Source organism: Culex pipiens, chromosome 2 (genome assembly GCF_016801865.2).
Source record: "Culex pipiens pallens isolate TS chromosome 2, TS_CPP_V2, whole genome shotgun sequence".
NCBI lineage: Eukaryota > Metazoa > Arthropoda > Insecta > Diptera > Culicidae > Culex > Culex pipiens.
Window position 1 is genome coordinate 194,764,628 of NC_068938.1, and position 20,896 is coordinate 194,785,523.

Genomic DNA, 20,896 nt, shown 5'->3' on the forward strand with positions numbered 1-20,896 from the left:
ATCAAGGTGTGTTCTAGCGAGGAAAATCCTCGCAGGAAAAAAGCGAATAAAAAGGGAAATTCGCCAAAGCAATAGGCACACCGAAAAAAGGGAAAATTTCCGTGTGTGTGACGTGATTTTCGCTCAACCTTGCCCAAAATAAAGCAGCAGCAGCGATTTTTTATTTCCAGTGTTTTTGTACGTGTGTCAGTGTGTGTGATTGAAGGCTAAACCACCCAAAAAAAAGTGGCGGAATAAGAGGAAAAACAAGTTTCGCGTGGAAAATACACACGGCAGCCAAAAGTGGTGGCGTGTTGAGCGAAAAAGGAACCAGATTTTGGATTTTTTTTTTAGCTCCGGAGTGAAGGAGCGGAACCACGGACGAAGGAAGGACTAAGCGAGCGAGCGGAACCCGGGACGTTGGTATTAAGCTTAAAATGTATGATCATTAATTTCGGGAAGGAGGAATAATTTTTGCCCTTCGAAGACGACGAAAAAGGATGGAAACCGGAGAGCTTTTCTTTTCTTTGAAAAAGGGGAGGGGGATAAAAAGGGGTTGGTCTGTTTTGATTGTGGTTGGGAGGGGGTGGGATGTTGATGAGTCTTCTGGGAGCGAAGGAACGGCGAAGTAATTGCAAACTTAGCTCATCTAGGGCGATTTGTGATGGGAAAATCGGGTCATTAGCTAATTTGGGAGGGGAGGATGCATTTGTGTGATTTGGTTAAGTATGGTAATTATTTAATGCTTGCAAAAAGATAAACGAAAAATCCGGCATTAGCTAATGCTAAAATCCAGAGTTTATGTCTTCAATCAAATAAATAAATTACAAATTAATTGGAAATGCTTAGATATCATTCTGATTTTTTTTGTGTTAAAATGTTGCCTGTTGCGTTGCTTCTGAAGAATTTGAAAAATATGTCTTATTGCAACGGATTAGCAAAATATATTGTATGATTGATTGGCTGATTTAGGTTTAAAAATGTTTGTAAATAGGGTAATTCTCCACCAACTCACACAGCAGTTGCCCCGTCCCCTCTTCGATTTGCGTGAAACTTTGTCCTAAAGGGTAACTTTTGTCCCTGATCACGAATCCGAGGTCCGTTTTTTGATATCTCGTGACGGAGGGGCGGTACGACCCCTTCCATTTTTGAACATGCGAAAAAAGAGGTGTTTTTCAATAATTTGCAGCCTGAAAAGGTGATGAGATAGAAATTTGGTGTCAAACGGACTTTTATGTAAAATTAGACGTCCGATTTGATGGCGTACTCAGAATTCCGAAAAAACGTATTTTTCATCGAAAAAAACACTAAAAAAGTTTTAAAAATTCTCCCATTTTCCGTTACTCGACTGTAAAAATTTTTGGAACATGTCATTTTATGGGAAATTTAATGTACTTTTCGAATCTACATTGTCCCAGAAGGGTCATTTTTTCATTTAGAACAAAATTTTTCATTTTAAAATTTCGTGTTTTTTCTAACTTTGCAGGGTTATTTTTCAGAGTGTAACAATGTTCTACAAAGTTGTAGAGCAGACAATTACAAAAATTTTGATATATAGACATAAGGGGTTTGCTTATAAACATCACAAGTTATCGCGATTTTACGAAAAAAAGTTTTGAAAAAGTTACTTTTTGCGTTTCTCTTTGTTTCGTCGTCCGTGTCTGTCGCGGGTGACCATGAACGGCCATGATCGATGACGACCAACTTTTTCAAAACTTTTTTTCGTAAAATCGCGATAACTCGTGATGTTTTCAAGCAAACCCCTTATGTCTATATATCAAAATTTTTGTAATTGTCTGCTCTACAACTTTGTAGAACATTGTTACACTCTAAAAAATAACCCTGCAAAGTTAGAAAAAACACGAAATTTTAAAATGAAAAATTTTGTTCTAAATGAAAAAATGACCTTTCTGGGACAATGTAGATTCGAAAAGTACATTAAATTTCCCATAAAATGACATGTTCCAAATTTTTTTACAGTCGAGTAACGGAAAATGGGAGAATTTTTAAAACTCTTTTAGTGTTTTTTTCGATGAAAAATTCGTTTTTTCGAAATTCTGAGTACGCCATCAAATCGGGCGTCTAATTTTACATAAAAGTCCCTTTGACACCGAATTTCTATCTCATCACCGTTTCAGGCTGCAAATTGTTGAAAAACACCTCTTTTTTCGCATGTTCAAAAATGGAAGGGGTCGTACCGCCCCGCCGTCACGAGATATCAAAAAACGGACCTCGGATTCGTGATCACGCAAATCGAAGAGGGGTCGGGGCAACTTTTCCCGATTTCGTGTGAGTTGGTAGAGAATTACCCAATAAAAAAAACTGTGGTAAATCTTTACATAAATCTTTTGCTTTATAAAGCAAAAAAAAATGCTTCCTCAGTTAAAAAACTGTTTATTTTACTCACTTTTTAACTAGGTATACAAAACCCAAAAAATTATAAATGTCTTTAAAAAAAGTTTAATTTAGTGGATGAAAAAGACCATTTCTTATTTAAGTTCAAGTTTTTGTTCTCGTCCCTCTTCGAAAATTCCTCGGATAATCAGGGTGCAAAAAATTAACTTAAATTTAAATTTCCATAGAAAAAACTTAACAATTAATTGTAAACTATTTGAAACACATTGTATAACATTTATTTTTGTATTTTCAAAATTTATCTCAAAACGTTTTTGCAAATATTTTTTCATAATTTTTTTTTATTTTGATGAAAATTTGACAATCAACTCCTTGAATAAAAAATTAGCTATTTTGCACAATCGGTTTCTCCATACAAATCTCATTAGAAACTTGCTGTGAAAAAAACGTTAGAAATGAGGACTTGTTGTCCAAAACTTGATTTCAAAAAGCTTTACCCTTTCGATTATTTTTTTTTTGTTTTTGGTGGATGAAAAGTGCCATCTTTTGAGCTTTAAATGCTTAATTTTAATTTATATTTTGACAGTTGAAAAATTTTGAAAAAAAAACGCCATAGAACCGTTTTTTTGGGAGTGAAATGAATTTGCTATTGAAAAGAAATAATTTTCTTGAGAAAATGCACAGTTTTTCATTTTTTTTGTCCAGCCTTGTCCCAAACTGGACAATATTTTCGAATGGCTTAGAAAACCTAAAATATATATTTTTTGATTTCAAGATCACGCCTGAAAAAACAGTAGTGCGTAATAATAAGTTAAGCGCCCTTTCAAAAATTTAGTCGTGATTTTGAAATAAAAAAAAAATCATGAAAATGATGCACAAATTTCACAAAGGTTTCATTTTTTGAGATTTAAATCGAAAGAAAATGAAAATTACAGAAAATTTTCTCAGCTATTCAAATTTTGTTGTTGTTGAGTGGGGAAGGATAGACACCATCTTAATTATTTTTTTTCAGGAATAAAGAAAAAAAATATATTTTCCTTTTTTTTTTTACCTTTTTGTTGCAAATTTATTTTTTTCATTTAATAATATTTTTTTGAAATTTCTTTGAGTGTTTTCAAAACTCAATGTTTCCTGCAAATGCATGCACTATAGTCCAAAAGTTTTCATTTCTGGTCCACATAAAAAAAGAAACAAAATCGTCAGAACTATACAATAAATTTTATAAAAATCACGGCGAAAAAAAAATGCAAATTTCATGAGAATTTTTCTGAAGTGTTAGCATCGCAATTTAATATTTATTTATCAGTCTGATTTTTTTCAATATCATTTCTTCCTTGATTAGAAGTCACAGGAAGGTGATTAAAAATTAATAATTTTGGAAATTTGTATGCGCAAAAAAAAAATCATGAAAATTACATCATATATAAAAAATCAACACACTTGAATTTTTATGCCGAACTTCGGCAAAATTCTGCCGAAATCAGAACAACTTATCGCTCGGCAGAAATATATGCCGAATCTCGGCAAAATGGGAGTCATTCTACCGAATTCTCGGCGGAAAATGACAGTTAATATGCCGAAGTTCGGCATTTTTCTGCCGAAATAATCAGTTGTTCTGTTTTCGGCAGAAATCTGCCGAGCTCGAAAAATAAAAAATGACTGTGAATATTCAATGCAGCTTTGAATTGTTGTACTCACAGAAATAAAAAAGTTTTTTTTGTAAGATTGAAATTTTGGTTGGTTCAATTTTACCTGTTTTTTGAGTAATTTTACATGAAAAATGTGTAAAAATTGAACCTGATAAAAAATAATCAAAAATTGATAAATATTCATCAATTCCTGATGTAATTTATTTTTTTATTTTCGACGCAAAATCTGTTACCATGGCCTGATCAATATTACCATATTTTTTATTATTTTATATTATATGCAGCTGAGAAATCTGGAATATTAGATATTTTAACCCATTTGAAATAATCATTGTCATTTTATGATTGTTGAAGGGTCGTAATTTTTTTTTTAGTTTTGTTATATTTTTTTTATTTGAACTTATGGTTATTTAAATAAGGCATATGAGAAAAAACAACAATTAAAATCAAGAGTAAACTTTTGAGTAAACCTATGCACCTATTGACCGATTCTTAGCGAAGCTACACCAAATTTTCAATGTGTTTTTCTAAATGTAAGATTTAATTTTTATTAAAAGTCAATATAAATTATATGTGTACCTGAGAAACTCTAAACCTTTGAAATTATGCCGGGAATCCTTCTGAATCAAAATCGTTCAGAATTTGGCCGAAATAAAGTTGGTAAAATTTCCAACTTTGTGGAAGCTCTTTTGAGTTTGAAAACGTTAAATGGAGGGAAAAAAGTTTTCTTAAAATCCTGCACAACATTTCATTTAACAATTAGTGTTTTTTTGTATTTGTATTTATGAAATTAGAAACACCAGGAAAGTTTAACCAAGGCTAATATTTTTTTTTGTATCATAATGGTTACCAAGTTAACTTGACTCTGAAAAGGCATATTATGCTGAAAAATATACAGTTAAAAACAAGTTAAACCCCCCGTTCATACCACCACTAACTTTTCCAATTACGTTGCGCCGTCGAGATTTCCACAAACAGCCGCCCCATTGAGTCAATTCCCGACAGCAGAGCTTTTCACAGCTAGACGTTCACCCCGGGAAATCCACGCCGAAGGGTGGAAAAGTAAAAAAAAAAAAACCGTTGACGTCGATCAACACACGCGTCAACACGCCGGAGCCGAGGCTATTTTGTGGTTCTCCTCTCTCTGATTGACGACTGACGGACCCCCCTCCCCCTCCCCCGAAAAACACAACCACGAAAAAAGCACGTATTTGGCTTACAGAAATTCTAAACCGCCCACACCGCGCTGGGAAAAGCTAATCTCAGAAACGCGAAATTGTCGAACGATTTTCACGTTTTCACGATATTTGCGGGGGAGGGAGGAGGAGGAGACGCACCGCGTAAACAATCGCCTGATTGATCGCCGACGGCAAGAACGGGGAAATTTCGTGCAAAAGGGAGGGAAAGTGGGGCTCTTTCGCGGGAAAATAACAAGCCGAAGTAAACCGACGGCAAACCGGAACATCAATTTGCGTGCTAGAGAACCAGAGCGGGGCAAACATCGATGGCAGGCAAAGTCACGATGGTTAGGATTGCAGGCGTTGTTGTTTCGATTAAGAGAAACCGATGTTTTAATTTTCCAATGTTGACATATTTTGTGGTGGGGAATTATGATACAGCACGAAACAGAATGGGGAAATTAACTTATTATTATTTGTGGAATCATTAATAAAACTTATACATGTGAAAAAGCAAAACTGCTAAAATCTGTTTCGAACAAAAAACATTATGAACATTATACAGGTTACGACTTAACTTTTGGTGTCTCAAGATTTTTCATCACTGCGTTGACCAAATCACAGCTTGTATGACAAGGTTCGGTCCGATCTAAAAAAAAGTTACTCAAATATTTAAAGATTTGCATGTTTTCTCAATGGAAATTGGCTTTGAACGACTTTAACACAGAAGTACGCCTGATTTCATGACATAACAAATGCTTTGAACAAAATATAATTTTCTTCAAAAAATTGATGTTTGAAATTTTAACAGCTCCCTCCGTGTACGCACGAGAGCATGCAGCTAGTGCTCAGTGCTCCATCGTTTTTTCGATTTTTTTCGCCGTAGTTGATTGTGGTTACCCGCGAGTTTGCTTCTCCAGCATGCCAAAGGCCGGCCGTGGCCGTGGCCGTGGCAGTTCGAGTGCGGCCTCGAAAAACCCGCGAAGTTCGTCTACCGGCCGTGTGCAAAAAGGTAAACAAACCAACGCCGTGTCGACCGCCATCGCGCAGGGGAGCGTGAGCGCAGAAGGCATCGACAAAAAGTTACTACACCCCGGATATGTTCCAAGATCACCAGTGCGAACCCGTTCGGGTACCTTCGGTGCCACGACCAGTGGCACATCAACATCCGCCAACATTCCCATCAGGAACGAGTTCCAGATGCTGAGCGACGACGAAGAAAACAACAACAACACCGACGGTAGCAGCACTACCGATGACGACGACGACTACACCCAACCGGCGGTCGCATGATTGTGATACATGGCGACATAGGGACGTGGCGTTACATCGTGCTGCCACCTGGTTTTTTTAAGCGCAAGAGTGTAAAAGTGCTGAGTCATCGTCTAAAAATAGACGGCGTCCTATCTCGCCCAGCAAAATTAGGTCGATAAAGTAGTCGGTTTCGATGAGCAAAAGTGGAAAACGTGGTCTAAAAATAGCGACGCCATCTCCCTATGAAAGTATATCAGAATCTGCATGAAATCTGTCCTCATGCATTTTTTGCGATACAGGGGTATGACATTTTTGCCCGTTACCGACAATTATCGACATTACCGACGGCTGCAGAAAAAAAAACTTGACAGAACGAGGATTGAACCATCAACTTCTAGATTGCTGAGCCGACACGCTACCACCGCGCCATGGACGCTTGATGAATTATGAGGGACAGAGCGCGAACATAATGTTCTCTCTGGAGTGTTGCTCGGGGAACCGCCAGCATTATATGTGTTGGTGAGATCTGCAGACCGCTGACATGTTCACACGCGGGCAAAATTGAGCTATGAGCTTGCTGCAAAAACTGTTATAAAATGTAACATTTTCTGTAGCAAATCCAATGTTGCAGATTTTGAGCTATATATTTCCTTTGGGTGTACGATGGTCGTGCACGGAAAAAAGTGCCGACGCCAAAAAAGAATAATTCTCCAACGGAACGAAGACCACCTCCAATTTCTGTTTTGGACACGTTGGGGGTTATCAAGACCGTCCTATCTCCGACCTGAAGGGTCACCTTTCGGACGCCGGAATAAAACCGCGGGAGATTAAAGTGCTCTCGCGCAAGACAACGGTAACAGGTACACACACACTGTACCTGTTGTACTTCGACCGCGGCACCGTCAAGATCCAAGACCTGCGGCGGACTAAGACGTTGGACGGTTTTTGGGTAAACTGGCGGTTTTACACCAAGAACCCGACGGACGTAGCGCAATGCCACCGTTGCCAGAAATTCGGCCACGGCTCGCGGAACTGCAACCTCCGGCCCCGCTGCGTGAAGTGCGGTGAGTCACACCTCTCGGAGGCGTGCGCACTGCCACGAAAGGCGGACTTGGGGGACAAGGCAGAACAAACCAAGCCGCGCGTAAAGTGCGCCAACTGTGACGGTAACCATACCGGCAATTACCGCGGATGCGTCGCGCGCAAGGCCTACCTCGAGGAGCAGGAAAAGAGGAAGAAGAAAGCGTCCCACCCTCCTCAGCGAAGTACGAGCGCAGCCGTTCCTGCAGCTGGACAGCTTACGGTTCCAGCGGAAAACTCAGCGTTCCCTCCTGGTTGGGGGCGTTCGTTCGCCAGCGTGGTCGCTGCCGGTAGCGGCAGTACGGCCCAGCAAGAAGTCACCGGGGAAGATCTCTTCACCCTGCCGGAGTTCTTTGCTCTCGCGGGGGAGATGATGACGCGGTTTCGGAGCTGCCGGAACAAGGCAGAACAATTCCTGGCCCTTGGGGAACTGATGATCAAACACATCTACAAAGGATAAATTACCTGTGATCTAGATATAAGCTTTCTCTTCCTCTATCCCCTTTCCTTTGCAATTTCTGTAAGTTTTTTTTTTATAGTTTTTTCTTACTCTTGCTAGTGCCTTAGTTAAAGAAATAATTGTTCCTAAATGGATTATGATGCAACACACAGCTGTAAGGAACTCCAAAACTCTGTTATGCACTTCAAAATAACTCATTGTATCTTGATTATTCACCAATAAAACCGAATTGAATTGAATTGAAATTTTAAAACCTCTTCCTTTTTTTGGTTACATGTAATTTTAGAAAGGAATTTTATGTACTGTTTAAATCTTTGCTCGTTCGCTGCCAACTCACACGAAATCGGAAAAAGTTGCTCTGACCTTTCTTCGATTTGTATAAAACTATGCCCTAAGGAAATAAACCCTGATCATGAATCCAGAGTTCATTTTTCAATATCTAGTGACGGAAAAGCAATACGACCCCTTTAATTTATACGTTTGAATAAAACACATGTTATTCAATAATTTGCAGCCAGAAATGATAATAATTGTACGTAGAGCGTCCAATTTCCCGTCCCGGGAAAAATTCCCGGGATTTCCCGAAAAATGATATTTCCCGTTTCCCGGGAAATTTGTAAATTTTCCGGGAATCCCCGAAATTCAAGCATAAAGTATACATTTTCCTTACTTTTTGTTCCCAATTTTTAGAAATTTTATAAACAAAATAATGAGAGAACCTAACTTAATTTTATTCATTTTAATCTACTGTGCATATTAAACTAATAAGAAAAAATCAAGTTCATTTCAGCTGTATTTCAGATAATACTTATTGTAAAACGGGGTTACAATGATAGGATATCATTCTGTTTTTATTTTTTTTTCCAACTGTAAAACATGTACTGGGGTAGGCCACACAAGGTCCATGCACTATTGTTGGGAAAAAATGTTTTCAAAAGTATTTGAACAATAGTTGCGTAGTATTTGAACAATAGCACCCATTTCAGTGCTGAAAAGTAGAACTTCAGCATTTATTCGATTTTGTAATTTTTGGTACAGAAAAGTAGGCTATTTCGTCGTTCAAGAATGACAGGAAAAGTAAGTAGTTTCACGACGGAATTGCAAAAAAATTATTTAGCATTTTGGGGTGACTTTGTACTAAGTATTTGTTGTTAAAATCAGATTTAAAGTGTTCAAATTTTACACAATCACTAAGGTGGCTGATAAGTTTTTAAGAAGAAAAAAGAAATCAATTTTTAAATTTACTTAACTTAGTTTATAAGCTTTTTAACAATAAACACATAAATTTTAGGTGAAATTGATAAAAAGTCAATGTTTTGCCTAAAAATCGTTAAAATGAGTTTTGTTGATAAAATTGTGGTCTAGAACAAGTTATTTGCCATGAAAAACATAATTTCTGCATGATTTTAATTTTCTATGAGCTTTATGAGTCAACGTGATTCTCCCTTGAAAAGGTAACAGAGACAAATTTAAAAGAATTTTTATGGTTTTTTATTTGGTAGGAGTTGAAAGACAGCATATAAAATTAGAAAATTTCAATATTTTTATAAAGTTGTATGATTTTTATAAGCAGTCAAGCCATTAATAATTGACCCCCACACTCATTTTGAACATTAAAGCTGCTGTTCTATTCAATTTTGATGCAAAATATTAATAAGAAGGATAAGATCAATTTTCGATAAATTTCAAATTTCCACGGAATTCCAAGGACATTTGTTAAAAATTTCCCGTTTCCCGTGAATTTTGTAATCCCGGGAAATTGGACGCTCTAATTGTACGTTATACGTATTATATTTATTTTTCATAGAAAAAAAAAAGAAACATAAATAGTTTTGAAACCTCTATGATGTATTTTTCGAATTTGCAAAAACACAAAAGGGTATTTTTTCAATTTGAAACAAAAATTTTTATTTTAAAATTTCGTAACTTGTAGGTTGATTTTTAAAAGTTGGTCAATTTTCTACAAAATTGTAGAGTGTAGAGGGCGAAACACTTATTTATTTAGAGGGCGAAACACTTATTTTATTTATATTTAAAAAAATATCAGAATAACTTTTATTTCATTCAAGAGCTAAAAAATGACATAAAATTTTAAATTTACAGCATTAAAATTCGAACCATTTTTCCCATTGTTCGGTGTTCACAAAACAAGGACTAATTGGGTAACAATGAGAAAATCTTTAATCTGTAATATTTTTTTTAAATCTTTTATTTAAGCAACCAAAAGCCGCATAAACAAAGTTAAAAAAAGCAAAATGTAGGCAATTTTCTACGCATTGATTTTTTTTAAAAGGGCAAACAAAGGTACTTTTTTAAATTGAAAATCTCAACATTTTTCAAAAAAAATACTTAAAAATGGCTCTACACATAACTTGAAAACGGTGCTTTTTATCAAAATTTCATTTAAGTACTTTTTGAATGCAAGTTTATTTTGCATTCATAAATTTATTTTATTTTTTAAAAGACAATTTGTTTGACCTGTTTTCAAAGTTTTTCAAATTACTGTTTAAAAAAAAACATAACTTTGTAAAAGATTTTCAGCCTCTTCTGGATTTTTTTACCTTTTTAAATTAGTTTTTCGAAAAAAATCAATTTAAAAAAATCATGACATGGTCCGAGATTTTTTACGTTTGTAAAATTTTCAGAAAAGATAACATTTTATGTCTCCTAAAACATATTTAAAAATAAGAAAAATAAATAAATAAAAATTGTGTTTTTTTTGGAAATTACTTTTTAGTGACAAAAAGTTTTTTTGCAAATAAGCAAAAATTAAATGCATTTTTTACACATAAGTTGAGGTAGAATAACATCGGAAAAGAGGTAACAAATTTTCAGTTTTGTGAAGTCGCTCCTTCTCCATTCTGTTTAAATTAAATATATTTGCCCAAATTATAAACATTTGCTGGCTCTTATTTTTTAGCAACAAATAAGTCAATCTTAAATAATGAAATTCTAATGAACAAATCGTTGATAGAAAAAAAAGGTCAAAAAGAGATTCGGATGTAAGAGTTAAAAGAGGATACAAGAGGAATTGTTTGCAGAAATATTACAATCGATCAGCCTAAATGTCTTCTTATCTTTTAGGAGCAAATCAACATCCAATTTGTTTTCCTCATAAGTACAATATTTCCCTTTAGTTTGCTTTCCACTATCCCTACTAGGATTTCCTAGGACAAAACCCGGCAAGGCCATGTCCTTGTTTTACTGCCTGTGTCATAAAGAAAACTCGTTTGACCCTTTTCCGTGTTGTGTTTTCCTTCCCTTCTTTTTTTCCCCATTTCTTCAATCTTATTTTCCAGCACTGCAACAAAATGGCAAATGATATTTTAGCCTAACCTAGAACAAGTAAAACCAAAGCTAAAGCCACGATGTGCCCTCAGTCGCATCCCGTCACCATAAATTATCATTCCTTGGCCTGGTTTCTGTCATTACCCTCCCCGGGGCATCCTGAGGAGTGGAATCCCCCCCACCCTTGGCAAAGTGGTGTTGCTAGTAACTACTAAATATTTACAACCGGTCCGGTTGGTGCTCTGCGGTATTCCGAACCCCCCCACCGGGAAGACTGGTTACAATGTTTTGGTCCCTTTAGGCAGGGAAGGTCCTACTTGTTACTTTTCAGTTGGGAATGGAAGTTTCAACTTGGCGTTGATGATTTTTGAAATGTTTGTGATGCAGTATTTTCAGTTTTTATTTACCGGAATAAGAGCCTCAATTCTCAAGTTTTGAACAATCAGAAGTCGGTAGTTCCGTGAGTAATTCTCGCATTGTTGCAACTTTGTAACACACTACAAATCCTTTTTAAGTGAGTAAAATCCGCTGACATGTCACAAAAACAAAAAGTAATCTCCAGTTGAAAGGAGGAAAAAAGCCTCAACCCTTTTCCCTCCAACAAACGAGCAAGTACGCAGAGCTTATCGCACTCATCTGTTCGCTTTTGATAGTTCCGTTTTCTCGGATTGATGAAACATTCATGCAGTGTCTTACAGACAACCCCGACCCCACAAGTTATAAAAAATGCGCGCCCTCTCGAAAATAACCCCAAAAAGCTCAGACATTTTCAGCAGCAAAAAATAAAAAGGAAAATTCCAACTCTCATTTCTTCTCGTTGCGGTCGTAAAAGTAAAATTTTACGACGTGTTTAGAAATGTGATGTGTTTATTTAATGCCGAGCGAGAAGCCACGGCATTTATGAACGGCCCCCACGAGCGTCTTTCTTGACCGTGTTTTTTTTTGTTTGGCAGAAATATTTTCAAGTTGGTCTTCCAAATGGAACTGCCTAAATTGCTTCTTTGGAATGCCCGTTTTGGAGAAAACTTTCAAGGACGACGTAATTTATCTTGTTTAGTGCCGTTTAGCAAGTCTAATTACGCACTAGTGGAACGATTTTCGAGTCATTTTCACCAGAGCAGTAGAAGGGGGTCTATCAATCACCCTTCAATTGAAGTACCAAGCGACTCCATCATTTCGATCTCCGAAAACATGGCGGCAGAACAAATCATCTTCTCTGTGCTTGTAAAGCACATTAAAAAAAAAACACACAACAAATATGTAATTTTACCTGAGGATCCATGTAAATTTACATCACTTCCTGTGTAATTCCGCCTTTCAAAAGGATTTCATGTAAAATTACATCAAAATTGAGATAAATTTACGTCATCTTTTTATACGGTGTCCAGTCGATCAACTGGACCAGAACTGTTTCGTTCTCGGAGTGACTTTTCTTGCTCGCTAGAGCGCTGTGTGTACTATTATGATTGATGATGAAAAGCCAGAGTGGCGGCGGCGGCGACGACGCCGCGCCAGTTTCAAGGATTTTTCCTTCATCAAAAGTAAATATGAGCAGCAGTATGAAGACGGAAGAGGGAGCGCGCCTGTCTACCTCAATCAATTTTCTATTAATATGAAATCGATGTCTATGGCGAGAGAGAGAGAGAGACAGTGTGTTTGGAAAAGAGGGGAAAAGCTGCAAAAATAATAAAAATTGGAAAGCTGGGGAGAAAAAAGGACGATTGAAGAAAAGACGAAACGCATCTGGACTGTGGAGGATGATTTATTCAGCAACAAATCTAAAACCCATTAAAATAAACGTCCGTCTCGTGCGAGAAAGGAAGCTGGATTGTACAAGAGATTTATATATTTTCTAATGTCTTTATCTACGAGAATTTTTATGTTGCTTAGGAATGAGGTTTTATTTTTTATATAGTGAATCCGTGCTTGACTCTGACGTAAATCGATAATGTTTGGCAAAGTTATGTCCTAAAAATGTGTTCCAGATAGTTTGTTATTTTGAATTAAAAAATTAAAAAAATCAAGCCTATTTTTATGTGATCTTCACTAGTTTTAATTCCTGTAATTTTTTATCCAAATAAAAAAAAATATGATTTTTTTTTCCTGAGGATCGAAAAAGTTCTTAAAGATTTTTTTTACATTCAGAATCAAACTAATCGTTTGATTTTCAAAGTCCAAGAAAGGAACATTGTTAAGAATTTGCTCTGGTTTTCTAGAAACTAATCAGTTCTTCATGAACAATATTTGCAAAAAAAATACAACAAAAAACCTACCTGAAATTAATTTTTGAGTGAAAATTGAGTTTCCTTCTAAAACGATTGTTGGAGAAAGCACAATAAATTCATGTTTTTTTTTCAAAAATTCGTATCCCCGTGAGAAAAAAAATTGTCCATACTTTTCTTTAACTGACAAGTAGACTTTTAATCAAAAAAAATATAGAAAGATTGTTTGTGTTTTTTATGAAAAAAATATTTAAAAGGTTGGTACATTTTGATGTTGTTTAAAAAAATCTTAAAAAAATGTGTAAGTTTACATCTTTTTTGTGTAATTTTACTTATCCACATTAATTGAGGTAAAACTACATCAAAAAGAGCTTGATTTTTTTAAGCAGTTTTGGTCATCGGAAAGACCACAAAGCAAAAATAATAAAAAAAAACTCATGGTAATTTTACATTTTTGAATGGGTACATATTTTATGTCAGGTAAACATAATGTTACCTATATGTATGTAAATATGTAAATTTACCAGTTTTTGAAGCAATGCCACTTAGTCAAGGTGTTCTGAGGTAATATTACAGCATAATAGTGGTAATATTGAAAAAATAATTTAAAATAATTAACAATTATCAAATTTACACAATTTAAATAGGAATATTTGGTTAAAATTTAAAAAGACCTTATTTTGGGGAGATTTTCTTATTTTTATTTCAATGCAATTTTGATAAGTATTTTTTTTGTTTTCTTTCCTTTTTGTTTTTTCACTGACAATCTGGATCATTTTTGTTTGATTTTTGTTTTAGTTAAGACCAATTTGTGTAAAAAAATGTTTAATTTTACATTTGGAACTATTGAAGTTTACTGTTTCTGTAAATTTCACATTTTTAAACATTTTCAAAGTAAAATAACTCAAAAAAGATGTTATGTTCAACCAACCATTTTTCCAACTGTCCAAAATCAAACTTTTTTTTTCTGAGAATGTAAATCTGGATTTTTTGTGGTAATTTCATAATTTCATGCTAATAAATTACTAATGAAATTTGATGAAATATATTTATTCTGCAGATCATTTTATCTAAGCGTTTTTTTTTCAAATTCTGTTAATAATAGTAGCTTATGCAACAAGAAGCAAAAAGAAGATCGTACATTTGTCTAACGAGGTTTACCGATAAAGATAAAGCGAGTGCGGAAAATAACAAGTTTTGCAACGAGTTGCACATGAATTTTAATGAATTTCCGAAAAACTCCATTTCAATGGAATTTTAAATTAAATATTCATGTGTTTTGTCTATGTACTGTTCAAATCAAAACAACATTGAAAAGTTGATTTTTCAAGACTCATTTACCGATATTTTTTTTTGTGATTTTTGAAAGAAGAATGCAGGCCGTTTCGTTATTCGAGAATCACAAGAAAAGTAAGTTGTTTCACGACGGAGATTTTTTTTTAGTGTTGGGGTAATTTTAAAAAATCACTCAGGCAACCTAAAAAAAATGGTGTATGTTGAGATTTAACTTTTCCATTTCAAGCAAAATGTAGAAAAACCGTGTTAATAAAATTGAAATTGCGTTTTGTTATTCACTGTAAATCATATTGTTTTGTGACTAAGCCTACACAGTAAAAAGATGGTAAATTTGATATGTGTAATTTTGGAAGGATGAATTTTACCTTTTTTATTTAATTTTTCCTCAATTTAGGCTGAAAAAGTAATATTACACCAGAAAAGTGGTAAAATTACAAATTTCCAGACGTAAAATCACACATTTTTTTATGACAAAAAAGATGTGCCCTTTTCCCAGATGTAATGTAATCTTTTTTTACTGTGTAAAATTAACAATTTTGTGCTTTACGCTTTTTTTCATAAATTTTTCTCATTAATTTTTTTGTGCCCAGAATCGGCATGAAAATTCCCCAACAAATACCACGAAAAATAGTAATCCACTCAACAGTGCAGCAAATAAAACGTTAACAATTTTTAAGCATGAGTGAACAGCAGCTAAATTTGCCCGAAAGCGCTCAAAAATATATCGATTTCCTCAAAATTTTTCACACATTCCCCTCGTCGCTCGTCCTTGTGTCAATGTATGTGCAAGTTCAGGTACACTCACACACTCACACGATAGAAAAAAATCGCTTGCAGTCACGCGAAAAAATCGCATTCGCTTGAAAAAAAAAGCGATTTTTCGAGCGCTCGGTTGGCGATAACAAAATTATTGATAATATTTGCACGAGCCTCAAGCACCGCTTCTGGCAATGGGGAAAAATGAATTTGTGGATCGTTTTTCGCAGGTTTAATAGCATATGTGTGAGTGGTTTGCACTTGTTAAGAGGCGATTTTGGTGGAAATTGTTGAAAAATTGAATCACTTTTTTGGTATAATAAAACTGTTTAAAATCTATGTGATTTTGAAGTTTGATTTCTACTTCACCAAACAAATTAAATTAAAAATTTCACTTTGTAATGCGATTACAACTGACCCCGATTTTCGATTGCACCCCCAAAGGGGGAGTGCAGAAAAAATGAAATCATTTCCAGACCGGTAATCAAAGCCGGGCTTTTCCTTCCTTTAGCAGATTTTTCAGTCGTCGCAAAAAGTGCACAGAATGACGAGCGGGGGAGAAAAAATCATCACCCAAGGCCGTTCCAATTGACACCGTGTCGTCGACGTCGTCGGGAAAATGCTAGAATCACGCGCAAAGATATCAGCTGGGAAAAGCTGGGAAAATCTGGGTAAAAATAGCACCAGCAACAGTGAGGAGGTAAAAAAAAAGAAGTCCGATTCTTTCATCTTGGTGCCGGGCCGAGAAATTTCACTTCGTTATCGTTAGGCTCGTGAATCAGTTGGGGAAAATTGTGGGTGAAAATTTCCACTTTTAGAATTTTTCTTTTTTTTTTGTGTATTTTTTGCGGGTTAATTCTTTTCGTTATTATTTTTTCGAATTTATTATTTTATTTTGTATTTGAAAACGTCTCTCCATTATTCTGATTTATTGGTAATAATTATTTCATTTGTATTCTTTTCAAAATGTTGTTTTGGTTTAATTTTTCAGTGGTTTTTTAAAGCTTCCAACTAATTTTTATCACAGTTTTGTTTTTCTACGTTTTGCTCACTGATGTTGTTTCAAAATTATTTAATGAGATAGGATTCTGTTTCTGATTTGTTCTCCTTAAGTTGCGAAAACCATTAAATCCTCCACCAATTAAAATCCGTTCCGTAGTGCTCTCCTAAAACCAGGACACTCGCTCCGGTAAGCTTTTTCCCTTTTTACGGGACCGGATGTCCTGTTTCGGGATTGTCCTTTCTCATGCAATCCCCCCTCTCCCTCTCTCAATCTTTACTTTGGGATTTATTTTTATTTTAAACCCATTTCTTTTCTTTTCCCCGCTAAAAACCAACCGAAAGTCTCCCCAACTTGAAGCTCTTAAGACTGTGGAGACTGCAGACTCGCTCCGCCCCCCATCAGAGTGTAGGTCCGGAACAAACTGAACCAGGAGGAGAAAAAAAAAACGGGCTTCTCTCGGTTACGGTTCGGTGGTTGATTTGAAGGGGACCTCCACTTGAGAGCTCTGTACGAGTTTGGTTGGTTGGGAGTTGAAGTTTGGGGTTTTGCTATATTTAACAATTTTTATGCTGAGATTGGATCAACTTTTTCTCAAAATTCTCGAAATTTTCATATGTTTGGCAGGTTGAGGGTTCGGTTCGATACCTACTAATTGTTTTGCTAAACTTTTGTTGAAACTTCAAATCTTATATTTATCATTTTTTTCTGTAATTGTCTGCTCAACAACTTTGTAGAACTTTGTTACAATCTAAAAAATAACCCTGCAAAGTTAGAAAAACACGAAATTTTAAAATGATTTTTTTTTTCTAAATAGAAAATTACATTTTTGGTTTATTCCAGATTCGAAAAATACACTTAATTTCGCATAAAATGACATGTCACTAAAATGTCTCAAATAATTCCAAACCATCACCATTTCACGCTGCAACTTCTTCAGGGTTGTTATGGACGGCGCGGATAGCGCGGATTTGGCGCGGATTTGCTAGCTAATTTTGCTCAGGCGCGGATTTCACGCGGATGGCAATTTTGATAAATAAATAATTGAAAGAGATAGAATTACTTTCATGTTATAAAGAAAAATATTATCAGGAATTAGGATAATTTCTTGTTTTTCGCTGAGTGCAAAAACTTCGATTTCATAGAAGTTTTTACTAATACAAAATTTAAATTTCTTTCGAAAATGCTTTTTTTTTATTTTCCTCATAAAAAACGTCGGAATAATCTTCAAGAAGAGATTATTTTAAAAATGTATTGTTGAAGATTTCTTAAATTTATTTTAAACGCTCAACTCAGCTTTTAACATCGGCTTACTGGCTCTGTATATTTAATTTCTTTTGAGTTTTGTGTAATGGTTAAAAAAAAATTTATTGTTTATTTTATACTGAATACATTCAATGTTTTAATCTTGTGAATCATATTTCAAACTTTTTCCGAAGATACAGACATTAAGATGTAACAAAAAGGATTATTTAGAGTTATCAAGAATGAAAGCTCCAACATTAAAAATTCAAAGTATCCAAACATTCAAAAATAATAGATATTCAAAAATACATTTTTTTAATTTAATTTGCAAAATCAAAAAGTCCGAAATTACCAATATTCAAAATCTGGATGATGAATAGAGAGAATGCGTAACGTGATTTTCGAATGATCCCACTTTGTTTACATCTATAAAGTAGCAGGCTGTTCAAGCAAAAGTATGACTTTTCTTTACTGATAAATGAGCTGTTTTATAATCAGTAGTATGTGTTCTTTTTGTTTAGTTTTTGTCAATTTTTGCTGAAAAATAGTGTTTGTTTTCAAATTTCGATCGGTTAGAAGAGGTTTTTCTCTTCTACGGGTGACGAAGAACTGCGGGAAGAGTGTCATTCTGCGATGTTGCAGATAAATTCCCTTATTGATTCTGGAATCCTGCAGCTCTTCCTGATCCAGCGAAAAAACATCGCTAATTCTAGCAAAGCTGATCCAGCAAACAGAGAAGATTTTCACTAAACCAGTATGTTTTCAAACGTAATAAAAAATAAAGATAGCTTCTGGATGGATACAACCGCATCGACTCCATAAACAACTTCCATTAATAATTATGAAAAATGGCGATCTCGCCTTCAACTCTTTTAAGTTTTTTTGACTTCAACTTCAAAAGCCAAACATTTTTCATTCTGGCGAAAAAAAAACATTTTTTATGATCGATAACAATACTTCCTACTTTTGGCGAACAGCAAATTGGTTCCACTTTGACAGTTCAAAATTGAGGCCGTTTTGCGAACCACTATTCGGCACCCAGTTCAAAATTTAAAGAATCTGAAATTATTAACTCCAAAAAGTTTGGAATTTAGCAATACAAACTTCTAGAATTTAAATATTAAAAAAGTCATAAAAGTCAGTCATTTTGTATGCTTGTCACTTTCTTAGAGTTTTTTTTCGGAAAATACTAAAATTTTCACAAAATACCGTATTTTTTCGAAAGTACTAAAATGTTCAAGATTTACAATATAGGTATCAAACGAAACGAAATTTGGTTTGCATTTTCGCTTTTTAAAGTGTTTTTGATTGTTTAAAATTAAAATTTTCACATTAAATAACTTATTTTTTTGTAAATATTGCAATTTTTGCAATTATTGCAATTTTTGATACCGAACAAGCGACATTTGGTATGCATTTTCATTTTGTTAGATTTTTTTTTGTTCAAATATTAAAATTTTCACAAAGTACTGTTTTTCAAAGAAAATTTTGAAATTTTCAAAATTTGAAAAGAAAGTGAAATTTTGAATGCATTTTCACATTTTTTTTAAATCATTAAAATTTCCCAAAATATCTATTTTTTTTGATAATTCTTAATTTTTTTAATACCCGTATTGCAAGTTATGAAAACTTGAGTACTTTCGAAAAAATACGGTATTGTGTGAAAATTTTTGGTACATAAAAAAAATTGTAATACAGTGCAACAGCATACAAAATTTCGTATCGATAATGATAACGATAGATTATTGACGATTATTTTATCGATTACCAAGCTTGATTTTTTTTATATGGTTGAAACTTTTTGTGTACCTTTTTTATGACCAAAGAAGACATTTTGAAATATTAGTTTGTGCATACAAGTCTTCATACAATTTTGGCAGCTGTCAATACAAAAATATTCATAAATTTGTATCTTGATTTTCTGATCGTTTTGGTGTCTTCGGAAAAGTTGTTGGTGTAGCTTTACCCATTTAATTTATTCGACTTAAAGTTTCAATACTTAGATACAACTAAAAAACGGTGCGGGATATTGAAAATAATGTAAAGTAATCTTTGAATTTTGGATGTCAAATTTGATTTGACAATCCAAAATATATTTTTCGACAAATTGGCAGCACTGCCAATTTTTTTTTCGATGTTTTGTAAATATATGAAGAGCTGTGAAAATTTTATGTCGATTTGTATGGACGATGCAAAATGACTTCTTCAGTCATACTGAAAGTACTCACAAAGTTTTAGTGAAATCAATAACGCAACAATCTATGTTATTTATTTTGGGTGAACTCAAAGCTCAAAGCAGTGTTGCCATGTCTTTAAATTGATTTAAATTTTAAGCCATTTCAAAGTTCAATATAGAACTTAAAAAAATGTTTTTCAAATCATTGTGTTATTCAAATTGCAAAGGACACCAATTTAACTTAGAGCATCCCACTCAACTTCCCACCCACGTCAACGCAGTCAACCATGGTCAGAGTGGTGCACCACAGACCCTCTTTCTGTCTGTGGTCTCACAGCTCACTCAGAGCTCATTTTGCCAACTTTTTTTTGTGCCCACAGCCCAAAGAGCAAAACCCTTGACATTCCACCACACGCCATCAATTAGAACGACTCCCTTTTTTAATTTTTTTTTCTCCGAGGAAAACCACGTGGAAATGGGGAAAATTTTAATTACCGCACTTTTCATTATTTTTGTGCCATTTCGCCGTTCGCCCCGGGAGGGTGTGGCCACTTGTGCATTAGCATTAACGATTTCGCCCACAGTTTGCCAACTTTTTTTTTTCTGCAAATGACTTGTTTATGACCTTTTCCCCCTCCTCGTCTAAGCGATTCACTCAACTTTGAAATGATCTCTAATTGGGTGACGACGATATTGAAAAGCGATTCGTTTTTTTTTCTGCCAAGTTGAAAATTTTTCATCGTGTGAAGGCGGAAAATGATGAAAAGTTCAGGTGGAAAAGCTCCCCGGAAAAACCGCAGTCAGTGCGGTGGAGAGACACGTGAAGGCCCTTTTCTTGGAATTTCCCCCCTCACTCAAATCGAGAGAAGTGGGGAGAAACCTTGGGAAAACGACTCAACTTTGTGTGTGCGAAGCTGCTGCCGGAGACTGAAAATTTAATCCTGTTTTAGTAGGAGCT

General features: G+C 34.7%; 1 protein-coding gene across 5 annotated transcripts in view; it reads left to right on the forward strand.

Moving 5' to 3' along the window:
* The first annotated feature begins 230 nt into the window (after positions 1 to 230).
* LOC120422672 (atypical protein kinase C) overlaps positions 231 to 20,896 on the forward strand; it is a 237,970-nt gene continuing 217,304 nt past the window's right edge. For 2 of the 5 annotated variants that reach the window (XR_008211954.1, XR_008211955.1), the window contains exon 1: positions 231 to 418. The gene's annotated coding sequence lies outside the window, so the exon portion shown is untranslated. The remainder of the gene's footprint in view (positions 419 to 20,896) is intronic. The other 3 variants (XM_052707106.1, XR_008211956.1, XM_052707107.1) reach the window with 3 other exon arrangements.